Source organism: Callorhinus ursinus, unplaced genomic scaffold, assembly GCF_003265705.2.
Source record: "Callorhinus ursinus isolate GAN/ISIS: 27379988/994484 unplaced genomic scaffold, GSC_fseal_2.0 scaffold57, whole genome shotgun sequence".
Classification (NCBI taxonomy): domain Eukaryota; kingdom Metazoa; phylum Chordata; class Mammalia; order Carnivora; family Otariidae; genus Callorhinus; species Callorhinus ursinus.
In genome coordinates, this window is record NW_027397119.1 from 1,601,047 (window position 1) to 1,614,349 (window position 13,303).

Sequence of the window (13,303 nt, forward strand, 5' to 3'; positions counted from 1 at the left end):
AATATTTTCAAACTATAATTTTAGGGGAACAAGGTCTTTATGATATATACATATACCAAGGTGAAAAGAAATTATCCAAAATATAGGCAAGTGAAATTTTCTATTTCTCAAAGCAAGCTTAACTATTGCTACTTTACAGAACTGAAGGCATTGGGCGCCTGAGTGGCTCCAGTCAGTTGTGCATCTGCCTTGGGCTCAGGTCATGATCTCAGGATCCTGGGATTGAGTCCTGCATGGCTCCCTGCTCAGTGGGGAATCTGCCTCTCTCTCTCTGCCCCTCCCTACCCCTGCTCATGTGCGAGCTCTCTCTCTCCCTCCTTCTCTCTCTCTCACAAAAATAAATAAAATCTTTTTAAAAAAAGAATTGAAAGCATTAATAACAAGTGAGGAAAAAGTGAAAATAAAAGGCTTCAAGAATTTTAACATATCACTTCCATCTAAATTAACTTAAAGATGAAAAAGTTATATACAGAAGAAACTGGAAAGTTGAACCAGCCTATAGTATAGTCACTGAGTGAACATACTATGCTGCAGTTAGGAAAGTTCTCTGTACTGAATTAGAAGAATCTGCAGACTAAATTAAAGTAAAAGAGAAAACAGTTTGCACAGAATACATCCAAGGGAACATTTATATAAATATGCTAGCAAATGCATTGAAATTTTCTGAAAAAGATGTACAGGAAATGGTTAACGATGTATTCTGTAGGAAGGGGTGCTAAGGGACTTTGAATTTGTGGTAGGAGGGGACTTACTTTTTCTGTATTCCCTTTTGTATAATAGTAATAGAAATTTTATTACCATTTGTATTTGTTATTTCTGATTTAAAAGACTATTACTAAAAGATGTTTTAAATAATTGCCATTAAAACAAATATAAATTTTAAAGAATTTGCATTAAAACAAAATGTGTAACCTGGTTATAGTAGGTTTAATACACTACGAGCGTTTAGAGATGACCAATATAATTATCATGAAGGCAGACTTGTGAGCTGAGCTTTAATTATGGGTATAGGTAGACTATCTAGAAATGGAAGGTAATGGCACTCTACACACAAAGGAAACAATATAAGATCACATAACATTTGTTTGAGCATGAGTGATATGGAGCAATAAAAGTCTAAAATGGTCTTCTGAGCCCAGGTCATAGATGACCTAGAATACTAGACTGAAATGTAGACCTTATTCTGGAGATTAGGGTATCTCAAACATAAGAATCTGCCAGCCTCAGTTTGAGAAAAACTGCAGTTAACAACAGAGATTGACAGCATCTTGGCTAGGCAAAGACTGCCACATATACTGGTCACATGATCAGAACAGCCAGCCCCACTCTAGCAATAGTGTGGGGTTCCATTAAGATTCCATAAGGACATTATAGATATATGATAAAAAACCAAAGGCCTTGTTTTCATCAATGGTATCAAACTATTTATTCAATAAAAGTTCCAGGAACTTAACATAGAGTTAACACAGAGTCTAACATGACTGAGAAGAATATTTTGCTTAGTCAATTATGATGCACAGAATTAACATAACCACTATTTTGTGGCTTTAGTCTGCAACACCAGAATCTATTTATTCTTAGGTGTTTTCCAGCAATTAAAATATGCTGCCATTAGACATTTAGCTTTGATTACTATTTAGGGGAAAAAATGGTATGAATATCCAGACTTTCAGTAAGTGTGAATTACTAATATTGAATTTTATTCACTTTCATTTTTAGTTTAAAAAAATCATTAAAATAGGTGAATATAAAAGTTTATAATATTTATTAGAATCCATAATTAGAATTAATTATTATTAAAAGAATACGCTAGGCCTTAGCCTAAAATAGAAATACTTAAATAAACGTAATACATCCCTCATTAATCCACAATTATTAGTCATTAAGTCTTGCAATTTATCCCCCTAGCTTTGGAGTCAAAAGCCCTCACTGACAAACCCTCTATCATTATAGATTATATATATACACACACATATTACATACATATCAAAAGCATCCCATAATTTCTTCTTGCAAGTTATGAAAGGGAGGTACTTATAGTTTGTTTAAATTATACTAACCATTGTTTAAAAGCATATATTTTATTCTCTCCATTGGTCATCACAGCTTTATGGGAGAACGAGAAAGATTGCTAACGTTCTCATTTTAAAGACAAACTGAAGCTCGGAGTGGTTACGAGTCTTAATACAAAGCTAGAACTCCAATCAAATTCTTCTAAATTCAGCCTAACATTAGAGTTCTGCCTTCCTAGTTAGCATCAAACAGCAGTGAACAGTAACAGTGAATGAAAAAACAGATTTTTTTTTCTCACCAAAGAAACCATAAAGAGAATACCCCAGTCTATGCCCTTCTAATGATTAAGAAGAGTGAGAATATAATAATCCCCTCAATCCTAGGAGCCCCCAGGCCAGCTACCTCCTCACCATTGCGTGAAGTCCATTTGTCCAGATGTCCAGACAAATACTGTCATTTTCTGTGTGTGTTGTAACATGAATAAAGTTGAGAAACACTGCTACTGAGAACTCAGGAATATATAGGATGGTCTTAAATAAATTTGTTTCTTAAAAATATAAACTTCATAAACTTTATGAAATTATCTATTTAAAAAAGATTTATATCAATGATATAACAGAATCCTGCTTCAAGGTTAACTGTTGATTTTAATTTAGTGTATGGTGTAGTGGTTTCTCCAGTCCTATCCATTACCACTCACATAAAAGTTAACATTCATATACACAATCCACTCTTACACACATAATCCAGATTTTGAAAAATCTAAATAAAATTTTCAAGTAATTAACACTGGAGTAATTTTCCAATTATCAGTTATATATCCAATCAGTGGCTTATTCTGTTCTGTAGCATTGATAACATAGCCCATGATTTGCATACAATTTCTCATGACAGCTACACTATTCCTTTAGCACTCACTCAAGAAAGTTATATAGGAATATAAATAAGTAAGAGTGATGTCACTCCTGGGATGGCCTTGCATTTGTTATAACATCTAATCATTCACACACTGCAATACTTATTATCAGTTTACACAGAACTCCTAACCAATTGCAACATACTTCACAACTGGTAACATTTCCAATGAGAACCCTACACTTGTACAACATTACCCTTAATCTCATCTCACCAACACCCTGTCAGACATGTGAACACTTAGTTTATTTCCATTCTAGTTACCTTCTAGCTTGTCAATATTAACTCTTAGAAGTTTAAAATTTTACACATATATGGAATTCCCACTTCCCAGCTGAAGTTTTTACACGTAAAAAATTTAGAAGAAAGCAGTGCAAATAAAAGTCACACTGTAACTTCCAAATTGGGCTTAATCCCTCTAGAGGCCACCACGCCTTTAAATCAGTACCATCAGATCTAGTGCCACAAATTTTTATTCTCTGCTAAACATCCCTTTAAAAGTGAAAACAACTCATAAGCCCAAAATACATTACCATCTTCCATCCTCCTTATTTCTGGCACTTCTGCAATATTAAACGGGGGGCTTGGGAGTTACTATGAGACCTTCCTTTAGCATTTCTTTTTTCCACATTGATCACATACATCAAAACAGAAGGGAAGTGCATCCCTATCACTTAATTTCTGTTGATCATACCTTTTTTTTTAAATACCACCAGCTTTATACAAACCAAATAGAAGTTTATATAGGGTTTTACAGTACAGTTTACAAAAAACTTTTCATGTCATTTTGTATTTGACTCTCATAACAATTCTTGAGCTATGTACTGCAAACTTTTTATAACTGTGAAAAGTAAAACAAGTTAAATGACTCGACCAAGTTACATAACTAGTAAGTAGTAAAGCCAGGACCAAAAGCCATGTTTCAACTCTTAGTCCAATATCTTTCTACTCTACTGGGATGTTTTTAAGGAAGACACTGTTTTAGCCATAAGAAGATTCCAGGTTTTAGGCTTGTAGAAAATCGTGTCATCAACCCATTTATTTCTGTTCACCTTGAAAGAGAGATTTAACTACCTATTCATACTCAAAGAGTAAGCATTAGTCTGTTTTGAGAGTTCCCACAATTACCTAGCATAATATAGATATACCTTATCTTATTGTGCTTTGCTTTACTGTGCTTACAGATACTGTGCTTACAGATGCGTTTTTTTTTTTTAGATTTATTTATTATTTATTTTGAGAGAGTGAGAATGAGAGAGAGAGAGAGTACATGAGAGGGGGGAGGGTCAGAGGGAGAAGCAGACTCCCCGCTGAGCAGGGAGCCTGATGCGGGACTCGATCCCGGGACTCCAGGATCATGACCTGAGCTGAAGGCAGTCGCTTAACCAACTGAGCCACCCAGGCGCCCAGATGCGTTTTTTTTTTAATTGAAGGGCTGTGGCAACCCTGTGTCAGGCAAGTCTATCAGCGCCATTTTCCCAACAGCATTTGCTCACTTTTTATCTTTGTGTCACATTTTGGAAATTCTCACAGTATCTCAAACTTTTCATTATTGTTATATTTGTTATGGCGATCTGTGATCAGTGACCTTTGATGTTCCTATAGTCGTTGTCTTGAGGCAACACAAACCGCACCCTTATAAGTCAGCAAACTTAATCGGTAAATGTTGAGTGTGTTCGGACTATTCCGCCAACCAGCCATTCCCCCACTTCCTTATCGTTAGGCCTCCCAATTCCCTGAGACACAATACTGAAATCGGGTCAATTAATAACCCCACAGTGCCCTCTAGGTGTTTAAATGAAAGGGAGAATCACATGTCTTTCACTTTAAATCAACAGCCAGAAATGATTAAGCTTAGTGAGGAAGGCATGTTGAAAGCCAAGAGAAGCTGAAAGCTAGGTCTCTTAAGCCAAACAGCAAGTTGTGAATGCAAAGGACAAGTTCTTAAAGGAAATTAAAAATGCTACTCCAGTGAACACACAAATGATAAAGCAAAACAGCCTTATTGCTGATACAGAGAAAGTTTTCAATCACACCAACCATAACATTCCCTTAAGCAAAAGCCTAATCCAGAGCAAGGCCCTAACTTGCTTCAATTCTATGAAGGCTGAGAGGTGAGGAAGCCGTAGAAGAAAAATTTGAAACTAGCAGAGGTTGGTTCATGAGATTTAAGGAAAGAAGTAATCTCCATAACATAAAGATTCGAGGTGAGGCAGCAAGTGCTGATGTAGAAGCTGTGGCAAGTGATCCAGAAGATCTAGCTGACATAATTAATGAAGGTGGCTACACTATAGACCAGATTTTCAATGTAGACAAAACCACCATATACTGGAAGTAGATGCCATATGAGGCTTTCATAGCTACAAAGGAGAAATCAATGCCTACCTTCAAAACTTCAAAGGACAGACTGACTCTCTTGTTAGGGGCTAATGTAGCTGGTGACTCTGAGTTGAAGCCAGTGCTCATTTACCATTGTGACAATCCCAGGGCCCTTAAGAATGATGTCAAATCTATGCTATCTGTGCTGTATCAATGAAACAACAAAGCCTGGATGACAGTACCTCTGTTTACAGCATGGTTTGCTGAATAGTTTAAGCCACTGTTGAGACCTACTGCTCAGAAAGATGTCTTTCAAAATTTTAGTGCTCACTGACAATGCACCTGGTCACTAAGAGCTCTCACAAAAGATGTGCAACAAGATTAGTGTTGTTTTCAAGCCTGCTAACACAACATCCATTCTGTAGCCCATAGATCAAAAAGTGATTTTTTTTTTTTTACTTTCAAGTCTTATTATTTAAGAAATACAATTCATAAGGCTTATAGATGCCATATACAGTGATTCCTCTGATCTGCACAAAGTAAGGTGAGAACCTTCTGGAAAGAGTTCACTATTCTAGTTGCCATTAAGGACATTCAGAATTCATATAAAGAAGTCAAAACATCAACATTCACAGGAGACTGGAAGAAGGTGATTCCAGCTCTCATGGATGACATTGAAGGGTTCAAGACTTCAGTAGAATAAGTAACTGCAGATGTGGTAGAAATAGCAAGAGAACTAGAATTAGAAATGGAGCCTGAAGATGGGACTGAATTGCTTCAATCTCATGATAAAACCTTAATGGATGAGGAGTTGCTTCTTATGGATGAGGAAAGAAAGTGGTTTCTTGAGATGGAGTCTACTCCTGGTGAAAATGCTGTGAAGACCGAAGATTGTTGGGCGCCTGGGTGGCTCAGTCGTTAAGCGTCTGCCTTTGGCTCAGGTCATGATCTCAGGGTCCTGGGATCGAGTCCCACATCGGGCTCCTTGCTCTGCAGGAAGCCTGCTTCTCCCTCTCCCACTCCCCCTGCTTATGTTCCTGCTCTCGCTGTCTCTCTCTCTGTCAAATAAATAAATAAAATCTTTAAAAAAAAAAAAAAAAAAGACCGAAGATTGCTGAATGACAATAAAGGACTTAGGATTTTAGGACATTAGGATATCAGGACAACAAAGGATATTATATAAATATAGTTGATAAAGCAGTAGCAGAATTTGAGAGGATTCACTCCAATTCTGAAAGAAGTTCTGTAGGTAAAGTGCAATCAAGTAGCATCACGCTACAGAGAAATCCTTAGTGAAAGGAAGAGTCAGTCAATCACTCTAGCAATCACTTGTTTTAAGAAATTGCCACAGCCACCCCAACCTGCAGCAACTACCACCCTGATCAGCTAGCAGCCATCAACATGTAGGCAAGACCCTCCCCCAGCGAAAAGATTATGACTCCTGAAAGTTCAAATGATGGTTAGTGTTTTTTAGCAATATTTTTAAATAAGGCGTATACATTGTTTTTTAGACATAATGCTATTGCACACTTAACACAATGCGGTCTAGGGTAAACATAACTTTTATATCCAATGGGAAACCAAAAATTTCATTTGACTTACTTTATTGTGATATTTGCTTTATTATGGTGGTATGAACAGAACCCACAATATCTCTGAGGTATGCCTGTGTCCACTCTCCTCTTCTAATTTTCCTTGCCTCCTCATTAGAAAAAGAAAAAGGGTTCAAAGGGCACTCTATAGAAGGAAGAGCAGAACTTTTTCCAAAGAAATATTTCATTAAATATTTTTAAACAATAAAGACTTTTTATAAACTAAAGAAATTAATATAAAATAATAAAAAGCAAAGAACAATGAAAAGTAAAAGCCAAAGAATAAGCTAAAACAGTTAAAAAATATAAAAACATTAAATATCTAATGAAAGGAAAGTAAACACCAAATACACCAAAAAGTAAAAGTGAAACAAGGCAAAAACACAAATTCCAAAATTTAACACCTCCATGCAGATGGTATGAGGTGGTACAAACAGGTAGCAGGCCTTCATTGGGTCAATTTGCTGATTACAGATACCAGAAGTATAAAATAGTCTTTAGTCTTTCCCTCAGTCGCAGAAGAGTCAACACTCTGTCCTTCTGCATTAAAATTTCTGTATGGGAGGAAGATATCTCCTAAAGAGCACTGAGCTCTAGCTTAGTCATCTCTTCTAACGTATAAATCAAGCAAAAGCTACCCATCATCTACTCTCTTCAACCCTAGGTTTTAAATGCAGTTTTAACTTAGAATAAGTACTGTCAAGTGCCTTATTAACAATATATAAATAATTTTTGTGTTTTGACCAAATTAAATTCAGCCATATCTAAAAAGGTAAAATTCTAGGGGCACCTGGGTGGCTCAGTTGGTTAAGCATCTGCCTTGGGCTCAGGTCATGATCCCAGGGTCCTGGGATGGAGCCCTGCATCAGGCTCCCTGCTCAGCGGGAAGCCTGCTTCTCCCTCTCCCACTCCCCCTGCTTGTGTTCCTGCTCTCGCTATCTCTCTGTCAAATAAATAAATAAAATCTTTAAAAAAAAAAGCTAAAATTCTAGTCATATTTAAAAGTATGTTTTAAAGGAAATATAAATTGTATATATTAAATCTGTCATACATATTAAATATAATAGAAATCACACACTTTCAAAGAATTAAAATACCATAAAAATATAAACTATAAACCATGCTAAATATAATTTAGTCTTACTATGATGATTTAGAAGGCAATTCAGAAGTATTCAGTAATTTCATTTTCAATACCTTGACCACCATTTGGAATATCTCACAAGTAAGAAAGTAGTATACAATACAAGGTTTAAAGTAGAAATTTTGATACGAGCGCCATCTCTCTTCTTTCTATATCCATCTATAAAAAAAAATTATCATTGCTAATCTGGATAATACCTGGGGGAAATGAGTCAAAAAAATTGCCAGAAGATCTTATAAATTCCCAAATCAAGTAAACCATAAGTAAATGGATTTCATAATGGCTTTATAAAGAATTTTGGATAGCCACATCAGCCTTCAAAGGCCAAATTCAGGACAAGGACACATATAAAGTATTAAAGACTCATTTATATCTTCAACTACGAAGCCAAAAATGAAGTAAATATTTACAAATGAAAACTCTGAATTCCAATATTTCCACTTTTTAAAGTAAACATTGTAATTAACAAACACAACAGTAACACTTTTAAGAACTTGGAAACTAGTATTTTTGTACATAAAAATTCTCAGCTTACTATTTCTTCAATAACACATCTGAACCCAGACACAGAATACTGCCAACATATAATCTTGATGAAATTGTGTTGCCCTTATTGTCAACAATTATTCTGCAGATATTCATTACCAAAATCTACAACTTCAAATTTTTATAACAAAACTACAACTTCAAAATTTAGTTCTCACATTCTCTGTAGAAATAAGGACCAAATGACAAAATAAAAAGAGATAACACATTATTCCCTCAAAATCAAATAATTAATTGCTTATAAGTATTAAAACACTATTTTAGCTTATATAAAAGAGTAACAGTGACCAAGACCTTGAAAAAATTTCCCCAAATATCAAACAACTTCCTCTTCCAAGAAAAAAAAATACCAACTTCCTCTTCCAAATATCATATCCAAAATACACTGGAATCTCAAAAAAAAAAAAAAAGCCATTTAAGAATCCTTTCTGAACCACTTTTATTTCATAGCAACTGTACATTAAATGCATAGACCCTGAGGATATACAATGCTCTAGTGCCTTAAAACACACCTGAACTTATTTGGGTTTCATTTCAACCAATGTTTTCTACACAAATTCATAAGTTATTTCAAATAATCTCTTATCAAAATTAAAAGGAAGGCAAATTTTACAATCACTCAGGTGACAACATTTTAAAGGACAGTTTAATTTTAATTAATGATAAATTTGAATACTACACACATCCTTATGCTTGGTGCATTTCTGCTACCAAACTAAGACAAATTATTTTTGAAATGACTAATTTCTGGACACTTACACATTTGCAGAAGACCATCAGATGTACTAAACTGAAAGCTCTATACTTTATTTTCAGATTCAAATGATAAATAAGAAGGAACTGAAAGAGGAAAAGGCTCTATCTGATCTTCACCAGTTCTGCCTACTAAGCTACAGAGCTTGTGGTTTATCAACACAGTTCTGTTTTTAAAAAAAAAAATGTTTTAAATACAGCATCTATTGCTTGTGATATAAAAATCTACAGCCTTTCAACGTTCTTTTACATTAATGGTTTTTTAAGATTTATGAAATCTAAAATAGGTATTAAAAATACAGCACAACCTTTTACTAATTTTACTTCAATAAAAGAGTAAAACTTAACAAGTACTTATTGAATATCATCCATATGGAAGACGCTTTTTCTGAAAATCTACAATAGTTCCAAAGAGGTACTTGTCCTCAAAAACCTAAAATCCAGTGGTTGGCATACGTCAGGGTGATAAAGATCAAGTTCAAGACAGAATATAACTGCCACAAGACAGATATCAAAAAGGATTATTACTCAGCAACTTCTTTTTATATCTTTTGCTTCCGTAGCTTCACTTTTACAAACTTCATCTGTTCAATAGTTGTTATACTTTTACAGAAAAAAATGAATTTAACAGTAATTATTAAAGTCTCAATACCCTTTTCTTTAAAAGCCATTTCAGTACCTTGAAAATAGTGCTTCAACAACTCAGTAAGTCACTAAACACATACACCTTAGGTCAGACGCTATTTTAGGCTCTGAGTAAACAAAATCAAACCCGAACAACACCCTGCCAGGGCAGATTACACTGAAGTAGAGAGTGCTTCTTAATCATCTTCAAAAGATATAAATGTTTATACCAAAAGCAATACATTCTTTACTCCTAGTTATTCACACCAAATTTTGAATATGAAGTAAAACTTCAACTAACTTCAGAGAAAGGTAACAGTCTGGTATCCAACTGAGAGCTGACAAGACAGTATCTAATTGTCTCTCCCTCCATCACCTCAAGACTATCCCTGACTCTCCCCTCTGCCCTCTCTCCCACTGCCCCCCACGCCCCCCACACAGAGCTGAGTTAGGTGCCCTCTTCAGACTTAGTGTCACACACTGCAACCTCTCAAACAGCCCTTCCTACACTATTACAATCACTGATTTAGAACACTGAGAACGTCATCATTTTAGTGGCTTTTCATCTGAGCTTGACACTCAGAAACATCCAGTGAATGAACGACATAGGGCTGAATATCTTAGACGGTGTTTATGTTCCTCTTCCCACTGTCACCTTTTGATGTCTACTAAAAATGAGTATCACAATAACTCTGGTCAAGCCTAGAATTAGCCAGGGATTTCCTAAATGGGTGGCTTTCAAAAATTGCTGAGAAAAATTTCAATGCTATTAGAAAAGGATGACTATTGTATTTTAAAGGCAGCACAGTGTAATGGTTGAATTTAGGCTCTAAAATCAGAAAAACAGGTTCAAAGACCAATCCCACCTCTTAGCGCTGTGTGACCCGAGCAAGCTACTTAACTTTCCTGTGCTTCCACTTCCTCATCTTTATGAAAAGGTTTATAACCCCTACTGCATATGGTTATCAGGACGATAAATTGGAAACATAAGCTCTGAGCACATTTACTGATGTATAGTAAATACTAAATAGCAATTTTTATTTCTATTTCTGTAAAACATTTAACTGGAAGCTGAATCAGAAAAAATAAATCAATAAATAAGGCTTTAAACCATAATGCTTTAGCTTTATTAATTGAAAACTTATAAACAAACAAAAAATATCTTAATGAAATTCACTGAATACATAAATACACATTTATTAAAGCTGTTAATCACAAACTACAAATGGAGTGTCAATAGAGATGGAGGGGAAGAAATGGTAAAAACCTAACTAGAAACTGACAGAGATACATTTGATCTTTAGTTCAGAGATCTTTCCACTACAGCAAACTGCATCTTTTTAATTAATTCAACTTTACAAGGCTTTCTTTAAAATTAAAATGCTCCCTTGAGGGCTATCAGTTGTTCACACCTCACTGTGAATTACTTTAATCAGATAAATGCATTAAGTAACACCACCTACTTAAAGAAATTGTTATTTGAAGAATAGTGAGAAGAGAGGTAGCTTTGAAACTAGTGTGCCTGGCATGGAGAAGGCCTGTTTCACGCTCATAGTGAGCATCTTTAAGCAGCCACGGGACAGTCTGAGGACAATGGCACCTGCAGGGTGAGAGCAAAGGGGCTGCGGGAATTCTAAGGTCCATCAAAGCCAATTCCTCTCTACTAGGTTGTACTAGGTGCCCTTTAAGGAAACTTCCAGTTCTATTATTCCACTGTTCTCTTCTGCAATGTGCCCTAAGACCCCATGTGGTACCAACTTCTTATATACCTCTAAAAAAATCAATTGAGGAGCACTTTTGGCAAGTTCCCACAAAGCAAAAATGACTGAACCACCATAGAAACATGAAACAAGACACCCTTTCCTACAAATAAAATTAAATCACTATCTGGAGTAAATCAACTTATCCTTAATTTATATAAACTAAGAGTCTATGTCCAAAATAAATACAACAGGAAAACCATTCAACTTAACAATATAGGAAGACCACAGTATTTCAGGAGTTTCTCAAAGCTATCTCTAATGCTTTCTGGCTCAAGTAAAAAAATCTTCAAGGGGCACCTGGGTGGCTCAGTCGTTAAGCATCTGCCTTCGGCTAAGGTCATGATCCCGGGGTCCTGGGATCGAGCCCTGCATCGGGCTCCCTGCTCAGCAGGAAGCCTGCTTCTCCCTTTCCCACTCCCCCTGCTTGTGTTCCCTCTCTCGCTGTGTCTCTGTCAAATAAATAAATAAAATCTTAAAAAAAAAAAAACTTCAAGTAAAAAAAATCTCTTCTGGTTTGTATAATATTACTTTAGCATAAGCTGAAGAGTTTGAAAGTGGAAAAAATTTCTGAATGTTAAATATTAAAAAGTATTTCCAGGGAAGAAAGATTCTTTTAGCATTGATTGAGAACATACTTCACACTTAATGCCTTTGATTTCCACTGTTATTTTAAATAAAACTATGGCTGCCTGCTTAAAGTGCCCCCAAAATGCCAATTGCTAATATTGTATATATGCTTTAAAATGTACATTTTAAAAGGTAAATTACTGTCCTCTACCTTGCCAATCAAAAATAAAAATTTGGAGGGAAACAAAGAGGGATATTACTTGAGCATAAGAAAATCCTCCAAATGAGAGAATATTATCAAAAGAATATTAGGAACATATTACCTTGAAGGTCAAGGAAACAAGAAAGTTCCAAGGAAAAAAACCTGAACAAACTGTGGCACTGTGGCCACCCAGCAGAGCCTGAGCACCAGTCCCACAGCACACCACCACGAAGAGAACGGCAGCAGAGGCTCCACAGGGCACGGCAGGAAACCACCAACATTAAAAATCAAGAAGTGACCTTGGTTAGCCTGGTGATGGGTATGAAGGAGGGCACGTTCTGCATGGAGCACTGAGTGTTATATGCAAACAATGAATCGTGGAACACTACATCAAAAACTAATGATGTACTGTACGGTGATTAACATAACATCATAATAAAAAATAATAATAAAAAATTAAAAAAAAGAAGTGACCTTGGATTAAAGCAGCAAAACTAAAGAACATGTTAACAAATAAAAGTACCTAATGAGACAAGTCATAATCAAACTATTAAAATATAAACTCTGCAGCATCCCTATCAAAGTATTTATCAACAAACACTGGACGTTGACATTTGATTTGCTTTTTAGACTTGCAGGCAGCTGTGTCAGGGAGCACATAATGTTCCAAAACCAAATACAAAAGTACAGCTCTTCTTAACTACTTTATAAAACCAAAAATGACATATCTCAAAGGTAGGCTTCTAAAGAACCACATTAAGTTTTATTCCCAGTTAGCAAGTATGAGAAAATAGAAGTTGTGCTTGCTTCAACAATCTACGATATAAAGCTAATACTTTCAGTCATGATGACTCCAATTTATCCA

At 35.5% G+C, this 13,303-nt stretch overlaps 1 protein-coding gene across 9 annotated transcripts in view; it reads right to left on the reverse strand.

Moving 5' to 3' along the window:
* DENND1B (DENN domain containing 1B) overlaps positions 1-13,303 on the reverse strand; it is a 267,467-nt gene that overhangs the window by 245,676 nt on the left and 8,488 nt on the right. Inside the window, exons 3-4 of one of the 9 annotated variants that reach the window (XM_073884620.1) lie at positions 8,037-8,142; positions 6,850-6,949 (exon numbers count right to left, since the gene is read on the reverse strand). The exons of the other annotated variants lie outside the window; for them this stretch is intronic. The gene's annotated coding sequence lies outside the window, so the exon portion shown is untranslated. The remainder of the gene's footprint in view (positions 1-6,849; positions 6,950-8,036; positions 8,143-13,303) is intronic. 9 annotated transcript variants of the gene reach the window in all.